We start from the raw sequence: 13,190 nt of genomic DNA on the forward strand, positions 1-13,190 counted from the left end.
TCAATGAGACAGCCACTAGAGGCTGGATTAACCCTATTATAAACATAGCAGTTTCTCTGAAACTGGTATGTTTATAGAAAAAAGGGTTAAACCTAGCTGGACCTGGCACCCAGACCACTTCATTAAGCTGAAGTGGTCTGGGTGCCTATAGTGGTCCTTTAAACAATTTTATCTCTTGCTCTGTAAATTGAACTTTAATCACATACAGGAGGCTCTTGCAGGGTCTTGCAAGCTATTATAGCGGGGATAAGAAAATCTAAATTAAATAGAACTTGCAATAAAGGAAGGATAAACATTAGATGACTCTTTACAGGAAGTGTTTAGGAAGGCTGTGCAAGTCACATGCAGGGAGGTGTGACTAGGGTTAATAAATAAAGTGATTTAACTCTTAAATGGCAGAGGATTGAGCAGTGAGACTCCAAAACTGTTTCATTAAGCTAACGTTGTTCTGGTGACTATAGTGTCCCTTTAAGGCCAGTTTCTCCAATGTAGCAACCTTTGTCACACACTGTACACTGTATCATGTATTATTATCGCCATTTATATAGCGCCAAAAGATTCCGTAGCGCTTTACAATATTATGATTGGGGGGATTTAATGAGAGGGGGGATGTACACCACATTCGCATATTTCCACAAATATGATTCCTTAATGTTGTATGATTTTCCCTCTAAAATTAATGGTTGTAGCTCTTTAATAATTTTACGTACTCCTTCTAGAGTTGGGTTGTATGTAACTACTAGAGGGATTCTTGTTTTGTTTTCATTTTCTTTGTAGTGTAGGAGCCTTTCCCGTGATGTTTTTAGGGCAGAATTAATTTTTTTAGATATTGTCCTTTCCTTGAAGCACTTTTGCCTAAATGACTCTCACAGTGTGCTCAGGTGCTGATCTCTGTCTTTTGTGTCAGAGCAAATGTGGTGCTGATAGCCTGGCTGTAGGTAATACCTTTTTTGGTGTGATTGGGATGGAAGCTGGAATTGTGGATGTAGCTGTACCTGCCTGGGGGCTTTCTATATATAGACAAATTAATATATATACTTGACTTAGCCAGATTTCTAACATGCAGTCAAACGTGGCACTCAACAAACCTCTAGCCAGTTTTGGTATCTTAAGTGTTCTTACTCAAACACACCTGGTGCAATTAATGAAGCTCTTGATTAGTTGCATCAGGTGTACTTGAGACAACACCTCTTTTGCATATTTCTGCTGTTATGAGGGTTACATTTTGTCAATAAACCGGATATTCAATGGGGTTTGAATAATATTGATTACAACTATATATAAATATATGTATTTTTTATTTGTACATTTTTATTTATGTTGTGCAGATTCACAAACATACAAGTCAGCGCACTTGTTTAAATGTCAACAAACATATGCACAGATATAATGGTCTTTTACAATAAGACTACTCATGCTCAAAGAAGGAAGATAGGATTAAAAGCAGAGCAGATAGAACATAGCCGAGATATATAGTAATGATATAAAGTCTGTGTAAAGATAGGTCATACAGTGAGCTGCATATTTGGAAATATAACACAATAAACCGAAATCTACACTTTTTAAGAAAAGAAAATAAGGAAACAAAAGCATTTTAGATAATAAATGCTGATTAGCAGGAAAAATAAATGAAGAAGAGATAATAAACATGCTTAGTATGAAGTAGGTGACACTCTTGTGCCATTGGAACCAGGCAGAGAAATGTAGATGATACATAATTGACAGCTGCGGTAAAAGCAGGAGCTTGTGAGTTGTACACCATCAGTATGACAATAGAGAGAATAATTCAAAGCTTTTAATCCCAGGTTTACGCAGTAAGGGGGTACGGAAATGATTACATGTAATATAGTCTCTGTGCGTATCATTTTGTAATGTATATATGTAAGTAAATCCTGGGTTATGCTTAATCCATGGGGGCAGATGGTGTCTATAAATTCTGTCTGATTTATGCCCTATAATCTGGATAAAGACCAAATACATTTGGAAAATCTTAAATGGTTACAATAGTGTTGTTAAATTTCGGGTAATCTCGCATTAAATGTCATATTTTCAAGTTCGCACATTGCCCTTACCCTGTTTTTTGCTCAAAAACCTATGAAAATGGGTTAAACCATTTGCAGAATCCAGTCATGTTTTTACAAATCCTTTCCATGCTTTCTTTGTTGTCACACCGGATCATCTTCTTCTGGGTTGCAGTCTGATAGAGAAGCACTGAATCCAATGCTCCTCTGTTAGAAGCAGCAAAGGCTACACCATGCATGCACGCAGTGTGCGTTCACGGGCAGCGAGATGTGCTGCGTAACGGCTCATCTTGCTTCTAAAGCTCTCCCACCTCTCACCCCTAAGACAGAATGGAATCAGCGGAGGGAGTGTCGGCTGGTCAAAGGAAGAAGGATAAAGAATGAAGAATCTATTACAGGGAGGACTTGCACTAGGGAAGGATGGGAAAAATTAATAAAGAATTAAAGGGATACTGTAGGCACCCAGACCATTTCAGCTCAGTGAAGTGGTCTGGGTGCAATGTACCATCACCTTTAACCCTGAACATGTAATTATTGCAGTTAACTCCTCCTCTAGTGGCTGTCTCCCAGACAGCCACTAGAGAGACTTCTGGCCTGGAAGGCGACTTTTGGTCACCTAAATGATTCAGGCCGTGGCCGTCCACACGTTATTAATGAGGACTTCCAGCGTCACCGGACTCCCCATAAGAAAGCATTGAATAATGCTTTCCTATGGGAAAATACTATTGCGAGCGTGGCCATTGCGCTTGCATTCACATCAGGTCTTCCCCGATCACTATAGTGTCAGGAAAACAATCGGTTTTACTGACACTATAGTACCCTGAGGGTGCCCCCAACCTCAGGATCCCCCTCCCATGGTGCTGAAGGGGTTAAAACCCCTTCAGTTACTCACCTTCTTCCACCGCCGGGCTCCCTTACCTCTCCTCCCCCGCCGTCTGCTCCCCCGGCTGACATCAGTGGAGCGGAATACACATGCGCGGCAGTGCGCGCATTCAAAGTGTCCATAGGAAAGCATTTTTCAATGCATTCCTATGGACGCTCTGCGTGATGGAGGCATAATATGCCTCCAGCGTCGCAGATGCGCCTCTAGTGGCTGTCCGGAAGACAGCCACTAGAGGCTGGCTTAACCCCAAATGTAAACATAGCAGTTTCTCTGAAGCTGCTATGTTTACAGCAGGCAGGGTTAACCCTAGAGGGACCTGGCACCCAGACCACTTCATTGAGCTGATATACATCAGCCATATTACATGAAGATGGCTGAGCATGCTGAGAATGTCAGTAGCTCTCTGTGTATGAAGGTTGAGCATTCTAAGAGTGTCAGTGCCTGACCATGCTATCTGTGTATGAAGGCTGAGCATGTGAGAGTGTCAGTGTCTGTCTGTGCATAAAGGCTGAGCATGCTGAGTGTGTCAGTGTCTGGGTATGAAGGCTAAGCATGCTGGGAGGGTCAGTGTCTGTGTATGAAGGCTGAGCATGCTGGGAGTGTCAGTGTCTGTGTATAAAGGTTGGGCATGCTAGGAGTGTCAGTATCTGTGTATGGCGGCTGAGCATGCCGGGAGTATCAGTGTGGCAGTGTATGAAGGCTGAGGATGCTGGGAGTGGCAGTCTCTGTGTATGAAGGCTGAGCATGCTGGGAGAGGCAGTCTCTGTATAGGAAGGCTGAGCATGCTGGGAGTGGCAGTCTCTGTGTATGAAGGCTGAGCATGCTGGGAGTGGCAGTCTCTGTGTATAGGAAGGCTGAGCATGCTGGGAGTGGCAGTCTCTGTGTATGAAGGCTGAGCATGCTGGGAGTGGCAGTCTCTGTGTATAGGAAGGCTGAGCATGCTGGGAGTGGCAGCCTCTGTGTATGGAGGATGAGCATGCTGGGAGTGGCAGTCTCTGTATAGGAAGGCTGAGCATGCTGGGAGTGGCAGTCTCTGTATAGGAAGGCTGAGCATGCTGGGAGTGGCAGCCTCTGTATAGGAAGGCTGAGCATGCTGGGAGTGGCAGTCTCTGTATAGGAAGGCTGAGCATGCTGGGAGTGGCAGTCACTGTATAGGAAGGTTGAGCATGCTGGGAGTGGCAGTCTCTGTGTATAGGAAGGCTGAGCATGCTGGGAGTGGCAGTCTCTGTGTATGGAGGCTGAGCATGCTGGGAGTGGCAGTCTCTGTAAAGGAAGGCTGAGCATGCTGGGAGTGGCAGTCTCTATGTATAGGAAGGCTGAGCATGCTGGGAGTGGCAGTCTCTGTATAGGAAGGCTGAGCATGCTGGGAATGTCAGTGTCAGTGTATGAAGGCTGAGCATGCTGGGAGTGGCAGTCTCTGTGTGTAAAGGCTGAGCATGCTGGGAGTGTCAGTGTCAGTGTCAGTGTATGAAGGCTGAGCATGCTGGGAGTGGCAGTCTCTGTGTATGGAGGCTGAGCATGCTGGGAGTGGCAGTCTCTGTGTATGAAGGCTGAGCATGCTGGGAGTGGCAGTCTCTGTGTATGAAGGCTGAGCATGCTGGGAGTGGCAGTCTCTGTGTATGAAGGCTGAGCATGCTGGGAGTGGCAGTCTCTGTGTGTGAAGGCTGAGCATGCTGGGAGTGTCAGTGTCAGTGTATGAAGGCTGAGCATGCTGGGAGTGGCAGTCTCTGTGTGTGAAGGCTGAGCATGCTGGGAGTGGCAGTGTCAGTGTATGAAGGCTGAGCATGCTGGGAGTGGCAGTCTCTGTGTATGAAGGCTGAGCATGCTGGGAGTGGCAGTCTCTGTGTATGAAGGCTGAGCATGCTGGGAGTGGCAGTCTCTGTGTATGGAGGCTGAGCATGCTGGGAGTGGCAGTCTCTGTATAGGAAGGCTGAGCATGCTGGGAGTGGCAGTCTCTGTGTGTGAAGGCTGAGCATGCTGGGAGTGGCAGTCTCTGTATAGGAAGGCTGAGCATGCTGGGAGTGGCAGTCTCTGTATAGGAAGGCTGAGCATGCTGGGAGTGGCAGTCTCTGTGTATGGAGGCTGAGCATGCTGGGAGTGGCAGTCTCTGTATAGGAAGGCTCAGGCTGTCGGTTGTCATGGCGATGACGTCATGCGGGGGGAGGCGGAGATCTCGCGGGAGCCGGCGCCATGTTGGGCTGAGCGGGAGGGGGAGGGTCCGGAGTCTTTGATTCAGGCCCCGGGGGGCGGAACAGCCAGCCAGCTCCTCCTCACACACCCCCGGGCCGCCCGGGGCCCCAGCCACATTGCACCCCGCGACATGAGGAGCCCCCCACTGCCCCCGGGGCCCCACCCCGCCCGCACCCCGCTCATCTGAGGGCCCGGAGCCGCAGCCAGGCACCCCGAGAGCCGCCACCGGAGCCTTCCAGGGCCGACTCAGGGGCCCCCCAGGACCGACTCAGGGGCCCCCAGGAACCTTCCCCTCCCAGGACCGACACAGGGGCCCCCAGGAACCTTCCCCTCCCAGGACCGACACAGGGGCCCCCAGGAGCCTTCCACTCCCAGGACCGACTCAGGGGCCCCCAGGAGCCTTCGTCTCGCCGGATCCTGTCAGAAGCCCCCAGTGTCCCTCACTCTGCAGCCGGTTATAAGGTGTGTGTGGGGACCCTAACTGTCAGCACTGCACCCCCCCCTTTAATGGTCAGCACTGCACCCCCCCCCTTTAATGGTCAGCACTGCACCCCCCTTTAATGGTCAGCACAGCACCCCCCCTAATGGTCAGCACTGCACCCCACCCCCCCTTAATGGTCAGCACTGCACCCCACCCCCCCTTAATGGTCAGCACTGCACCCCACCCCCCCTTAATGGTCAGCACTGCACCCCCCCTTAATGGTCAGCACTGCACCCCCCCCTTAATGGTCAGCACTGCACCCCCCCTTAATGGTCAGCACTGCACCCCCCCCTTAATGGTCAGCACTGCACCCCCCCCTTAATGGTCAGCACTGCACCCCCCCCCCCAATGGTCAGCACTGCACCCCACCCCCCCTTAATGGTCAGCACTGCACCCCACCCCCCCTTAATGGTCAGCACTGCACCCCCCCCCTAATGTTCAGCACTGCACCCCCCCTTTAATGGTCAGCACTGCACCCCCCCCTTAATGGTCAGCACTGCACCCCCCCCTTAATGGTCAGCACTGCACCCCCCCCTTAATGGTCAGCACTGCACCCCCCCTTAATGGTCAGCACTGCACCCCCCCTAATGGTCAGCACCGCACCCCCCCCTAATGGTCAGCGCTGCACCCCACCCCCCCTAATGGTCAGCGCTGCACCCCACCCCCCCTTAATGGTCAGCACTGCACCCCCCCTTAATGGTCAGCACTGCACCCCCCCATAATGGTCAGCACTGCACCCCCCCTTAATGGTCAGCACTGCACCCCCCCTTAATGGTCAGCACTGCACCCCCCCCTTAATGGTCAGCACTGCACCCCCCCCTTAATGGTCAGCACTCCACCCCCCCACTAATGGTCAGCACTCCACCCCCTCACTAATGGTCAGCACTCCACCCCCCCACTAATGGTCAGCACTCCACCCCCCCACTAATGGTCAGCACTGCACCCCCCACTAATGGTCACTGCACCCCCCACTGTCAGCACTGCACCCCCACTGTCAGTACTGCCCCCACTGTCAGCACTGCACCCCCCACTATTGGTCAGTACTGCCCCCACTGTCAGCACTGCACCCCCCACTATTGGTCAGTACTGCCCCCACTGTCAGCACTGCACCCCCAAATATTGGTCAGCACTGCACCCCCCCACTGTCAGCACTGCACCCCCCACTAATGGTCAGTTCTCCCCCCATTAATGGTCAGTACTGCCCCCACTGTCAGCACTGCACCCCCCACCCCCCCACTAATGGTCCATACTGCCCCCACTGTCAGCACTGCACCCCCCCACTAATGGTCAGTACTGCCCTCACTGTCAGCACTGCACCCCCCCCACTAATGGTCAGTACTGCCCTCACTGTCAGCACTGCACCTCCCCCACTAATGGTCACTACTGCCCTCACTGTCAGCACTGCACTCCCCACCAATGGTCAGTACTGTCAGCACTGCACCCCCCACCAATGGTCAGTACTGTCCCCACTGTCAGCACTGCACCCCCCACTAATGGTCAGTACTGCTCTCACTGTCAGCACTGCACCCGCCCACTAATGGTCAGTACTGCCCTCACTGTCAGCACTGCACCCCCCACCAATGGTCTGTACTGACCCCCCCCCCCACTAATGGTCAGTACTGACCCCCCCCCCCCCACTAATGGTCAGTACTGTCCCCACTGTCAGCACTGCACCACCCACTAATGGTCAGTACTGCTCCCACTGTCAGCACTGCACCCCCCACTAATGGTCAGTACTATCAGCACTGCACCCCCCACTAATGGTCAGTACTGTCAGCACTGCACCCCCACTAATGGTCAGTACTACCCCCACTGTCAGCACTGCACCCTCCACTAATGGTCATTATTGTCCCCACTAATGGTCAGCACTGCACCCCCCTCTAATGGTCGTACTGTCAGCACTGTCCCCACTAATGGTCAGTACTGCTTCCACTGTCAGCACTTCATCCCCCACTAATGGTCAGCACTTCATCCCCCACTAATGGTCAGCACTTCATCCCCCACTAATGGTCAGCACTTCATCCCCCACTAATGGTCAGCACTTCATCCCCCACTAATGGTCAGCACTTCATCCCCCACTAATGGTCAGCACTTCATCCCCCACTAATGGTCAGCACTTCATCCCCCACTAATGGTCAGCACTTCATCCCCCACTAATGGTCAGCACTTCATCCCCCACTAATGGTCAGCACTTCATCCCCCACTAATGGTCAGCACTTCATCCCCCACTAATGGTCAGCACTTCATCCCCCACTAATGGTCAGCACTTCATACCCCACTAATGGTCAGCACTTCATCCCCACTAATGGTCAGCACTGCACCCCCCCACTAATGGTCAGTACTGTCCCCACTGTCAGCACTGCACCCCCCACTAATGGTCAGCACTGCCTCCACTGTCAGCACTGCACCCCCCACTAATGGTCAGCACTGCACCCCCCACTAATGGTCAGCACTGCACCCCCCACTAATGGTCAGCACTGCACCCCCCACTAATGGTCAGCACTGCACCCCCCACTAATGGTCAGCACTGCACCCCCCACTAATGGTCAGCACTGCACCCCCCACTAATGGTCAGCACTGCACCCCCCACTAATGGTCAGCACTGCACCCCCCACTAATGGTCAGCACTGCACCCCCCACTAATGGTCAGCACTGCACCCCCCACTAATGGTCAGCACTGCACCCCCCACTAATGGTCAGCACTGCACCCCCCACTAATGGTCAGCACTGCACCCCCCACTAATGGTCAGCACTGCACCCCCCACTAATGGTCAGCACTGCACCCCCCACTAATGGTCAGCACTGCACCCCCCACTAATGGTCAGCACTGCACCCCCCACTAATGGTCAGCACTGCACCCCCCACTAATGGTCAGCACTGCACCCCCCACTAATGGTCAGCACTGCACCCCCCACTAATGGTCAGCACTGCACCCCCCACTAATGGTCAGCACTGCACCCCCCACTAATGGTCAGCACTGCACCCCCCACTAATGGTCAGCACTGCACCCCCCACTAATGGTCAGCACTGCACCCCCCACTAATGGTCAGCACTGCACCCCCCACTAATGGTCAGCACTGCACCCCCCACTAATGGTCAGCACTGCACCCCCCACTAATGGTCAGCACTGCACCCCCCACTAATGGTCAGCACTGCACCCCCCACTAATGGTCAGCACTGCACCCCCCACTAATGGTCAGCACTGCACCCCCCACTAATGGTCAGCACTGCACCCCCCACTAATGGTCAGCACTGCACCCCCCACTAATGGTCAGCACTGCACCCCCCACTAATGGTCAGCACTGCACCCCCCACTAATGGTCAGCACTGCACCCCCCACTAATGGTCAGCACTGCACCCCCCACTAATGGTCAGCACTGCACCCCCCACTAATGGTCAGCACTGCACCCCCCACTAATGGTCAGCACTGCACCCCCCACTAATGGTCAGCACTGCACCCCCCACTAATGGTCAGCACTGTCCCCACTGTCAGCACTGCACCCCTCACTAATTGTCAGCACTGCACCCCTCACTAATTGTCAGCACTGCACCCCTCACTAATTGTCAGCACTGCACCCCCCACTAATTGTCAGCACTGCACCCCCCACTAATTGTCAGCACTGCACCCCCCACTAATTGTCAGCACTGCACCCCCCACTAATTGTCAGCACTGCACCCCCCACTAATTGTCAGCACTGCACCCCCCACTAATTGTCAGCACTGCACCCCCCACTAATGGTCAGTACTGCTCCCACTGTTAGCACTCCCCACTAATAGTCAGTATTGCCCCGACTGTCAGAACTGCACCCCTTGTTGACTCTGAACCCCTAATAACTGTAAGCATTGTATGGCCTCTCAGCCTCACTGTTCTCAATGAACCTTAAATAATAGTTAACATTGCATCCCCTGTCAACATTAAACACCCACTGTCAACTTTGTATTCCATGTTACCACTAAACCCCCACTAACTGTCAGCATTGTATCCTCTGTAGACATTATACCTTTGTCAGCACATTACCACATACGAACTGTCAACATTGTACTCTTCTCAGCTCTGTTCCCTCGGTCAGCTATGCACCCCATGACTGTCATCTGTGCACCCACTTTCTAGCACTGTGTCCCGTCATTACAGTACCCCTTAACTGCATTCACTGTTTTCCTGTAGTCAGTACCCTTTACTGTCTGCACTGAGCCTCCTGTTAACAGTGTACTCCTTGTCTTAACTATCACCACTGCACCTGTTTATGTTGGTACATAGATCTATTGACTACTAGAGCAACTCACTGCTTTATTACCAATAGGGCTTTCATTTCTGATTATACCATACTGCCCGTTTATACCTGCTAATTAATCAATATCTGTTCTGTATTTATTAATTAGCCACTGCTCTCCTTTATTCATATGCTCTGCCAGATTCAGTGCACCGCTAATGGGAATTCAGATTCCAGTTCAGGGGCTCAGACAGGAGTAGGGGCACATCTCGTTTCCTTATTTTAACCCATTAGATTACGCTATATGTGTATGTTTCTAGATTGTAAAATCACTCGAGAAGAGCTGCTTACTCTGCATTTCTTTTCATATTAATTAGTCAGATATTTTTCTGATTTGTATCTCTATTGTAAAACTGTGAAGAGCTGCAGAATGTTTGAGCTATGTAAATGGCAATTGTTAGTAACACCTTCTAAAACTCTCTATTTACTAATGCAACATTCAAATGTAATCACCTTGATACCTTCTTATGCAACATTTGGGCCTTTGCAGTCTTGCTTTTCATCTTCCATTGTTTTTATTTTTTTTATTTTTGCCATGTACATTAGTTAGACTGTAGATTTGCATTTTCCTAACATTACATTGGAAAATATTTATAGCACAGGGATCTCAGAATACATTCCAAGCGAGTAGGGGCAAACCAGCTTCTGGATATTTCTCCCCTTTTCTAGGTGCTGTTAACAAAATAGCATCAGGGCACCTGTTCACAAGCAGGGTTATTAGTTCTCTGATCCTTTTGTGAATCACTGTGTTGACTGCCTTTCTTGTTTACATGGGGTACATGCAATTTATATCCTTCTATGTTACAGAACAATACGCTGCATTTAAAGACTAAGCCTTACTAGCGTCCATAGGATCTTTTCCCACAGCAGAATGCTTTGCAATGTCCCTTTAGCTTCTGTTTTTATTTCTTGCCCTGCTTTTTGCATTTCAAACAGATAAAGCCATGATGTGATAATAGTGAATTATCTGTGTTTTTAAAGGGTACAACAAAAAGACCCAAATCAAAACATATGTTACATAGCTTTAAAATGAGCATACCCAGTCTGCCCAGGGCCTTTACCATATGTATTGCTTGATTGATGAATAATTCTGTATATATTGCAAACTGCACTGCCTTTTTAACCTTTTTAACCCATCAGTGCCCAGCTTGGAAGAGCTCTTATCTGCAACCTTTACAGCATGGCATACATTTATATGGACCAATTCTGGGTCAAAGTGCTAAACGTGGGGCCCCTCCTCATGGAAACAAATGGAATGTTCCATCAGATTTCATCATAGCTAGCACTTTTGCCTCTTTAACATTTCCCAAATATCCCAGTTTTGTCATGCAGGCATGGACTTTGACACATCTGTCTTTAACTCTTTGCATGTCTAGCGAGAGGTGGTGAGCCATGTTGCTGCCAGCACTTTTAAGGTTAACTCATACAGGGTTTGTTAGGCTGGCTGACGGCTGTTGAAATTATCTAAATCATATGCTTCAACATCTGTATTTATAATGGAAATGTTCCATGTTTGATGTAAACAACTCCTTGTCTCTGAGTACACTGCAGTTTATTTTTGTTGTAGGGGGAAGCATGGTAGTAGTTTTGTAGTGTTCTTGTATGCCAGCATTCCCCATCATGCAATATACTACAATGACTTTTCAAGTAAATTATTACATTTTTTCCACGTATCACTTTTAAAAGACCATTTTACATGTTGTCGATAAAAGGAATGCTGTTGCTATTGTAATGATTTGTGCATTGAATGTGCTTGGTAATATTTACTGTACATATTGCAGTGTTATCATTTCAATCTTCTACTGTATGAGAGACATGTGATGTTTAAAATATTTGTGAATTCTGCACCTATTTCTTTATCTTTCGTTAAAATAAACAATCTATAACAGAGTCCCTAGACTTTGCAGGGTCCAGGGTTTTTAAAATAACAAAAACCTGATTTGCCATATTTACTTTTCCAATTGATGGATCCTTATAGGCTGCTTCCTGTACTAATTAAAAACTAAAACACTAATTTTCAAAAATGTGTTTTATGGAACTAGCCAGTTGGATCCTTTGTAGTATTTGCATTCTTAAATAAGAATAGTTTTTAAAAAAAAATCCCAGTGGCCAATCTTACCTTTTCCAATATACCCGCTCAGTCCAGGACATTGCTGCTGACATGTAAAATCTGATGCTTTATATAATTAACCGGTTAGCATAACCTTCGGCGTTACAGTTTAATATAGTTGTTTTAACATCTCAGTGACTTGGAGCAAGTATGCTTTGTATGGTTTTTATTTATTTCTAATTTGTATGTACTATTTCAATTTACTACATGCATTCCAAATGTAATGACGTTGGCATTTTACCACCACATGTGAATCCGGTGGATTTTCCACCCCATACAAATTTTTATCTAAGCAATAAAGCTTTAAAAGATTGTTAGGAAAAAAGGTAAATGTTGAATGTTTTTCATAATGGGAATCTCAGAAATACCACAATCACTGGAAAGGGATATTTAAAGCTTACCGATATATCAGGTTCCTGATTATGTGTATATAGACAAAACATGTATGTTTTTGGCACCTTTGTAATTGTTTGTGACTCATCTTTCACCTGGCTTGTGCCACAGTCTCATTATTATTATTATTATTATTATTATTATTATTATTATATTTATTTATTATTTATTATTATTATTTATAAAGCGCCAACAAGCTCTGTACACAATGGGTGTACTAACAGACACATATTTGAACCAGATGAGTTGGACACACAACAGAGGGAGTGGGGTATAGTGACACGGTAACAGAGGGATTGAGGCCCTGCTCAGTGAGTTTACATGTTAGAGGGAGTGGGCTATAGTGACACAGTAACAGAGGGATTGAGGGCCTGCTCAGTGAGTTTACATGTTAGAGGGAGTGGGCTATAGTGACACAGTAACAGAGGGATTGAGGGCCTGCTCAGTGAGTTTACATGTTAGAGGGAGTGGGTATAGTGACATAGTAACAGAGGGATTGAGGGCCCTGCTCAGTGAGTTCACATGTTAGAGGGATTGAGGGCCCTGCTCAATGAGTTTACATGTTAGAGGGAGTGGGGTATAGTGACACAGTAACAGAGGGATTGAGGGCCCTGCTCAATGAGCTTATATGCTAGAGGGAGTGTGGTATAGTGACACAGTAACAGAGGGATTGAGGGAGTGGGGTATAGTGACACAGTAACAGAGGGATTGAGGGCCCTGCTCAGTGAGTTTACATGTTAGAGGGAGTGGGGTATAGTGACACAGTAACCGAGGGATTGAGGGCCTGCTCAGTGAGTTTACATGTTAGAGGGAGTGGGGTATAGTGACACAGTAACAGAGG

The 13,190-nt window shown here is 48.4% G+C and overlaps 1 protein-coding gene across 1 annotated transcript in view; it reads left to right on the top strand.

Annotated features, from left to right (window-relative positions):
* Positions 1-5,137: 5,137 nt before the first annotated feature.
* Positions 5,138-13,190, top strand: part of PTPN4 (protein tyrosine phosphatase non-receptor type 4) — a 77,888-nt gene continuing 69,835 nt past the window's right edge. The window contains exon 1 of the mRNA XM_063429232.1: positions 5,138-5,556. The gene's annotated coding sequence lies outside the window, so the exon portion shown is untranslated. The remainder of the gene's footprint in view (positions 5,557-13,190) is intronic.

Source organism: Pelobates fuscus, chromosome 8 (assembly GCF_036172605.1).
Source record: "Pelobates fuscus isolate aPelFus1 chromosome 8, aPelFus1.pri, whole genome shotgun sequence".
Lineage (NCBI taxonomy): Eukaryota > Metazoa > Chordata > Amphibia > Anura > Pelobatidae > Pelobates > Pelobates fuscus.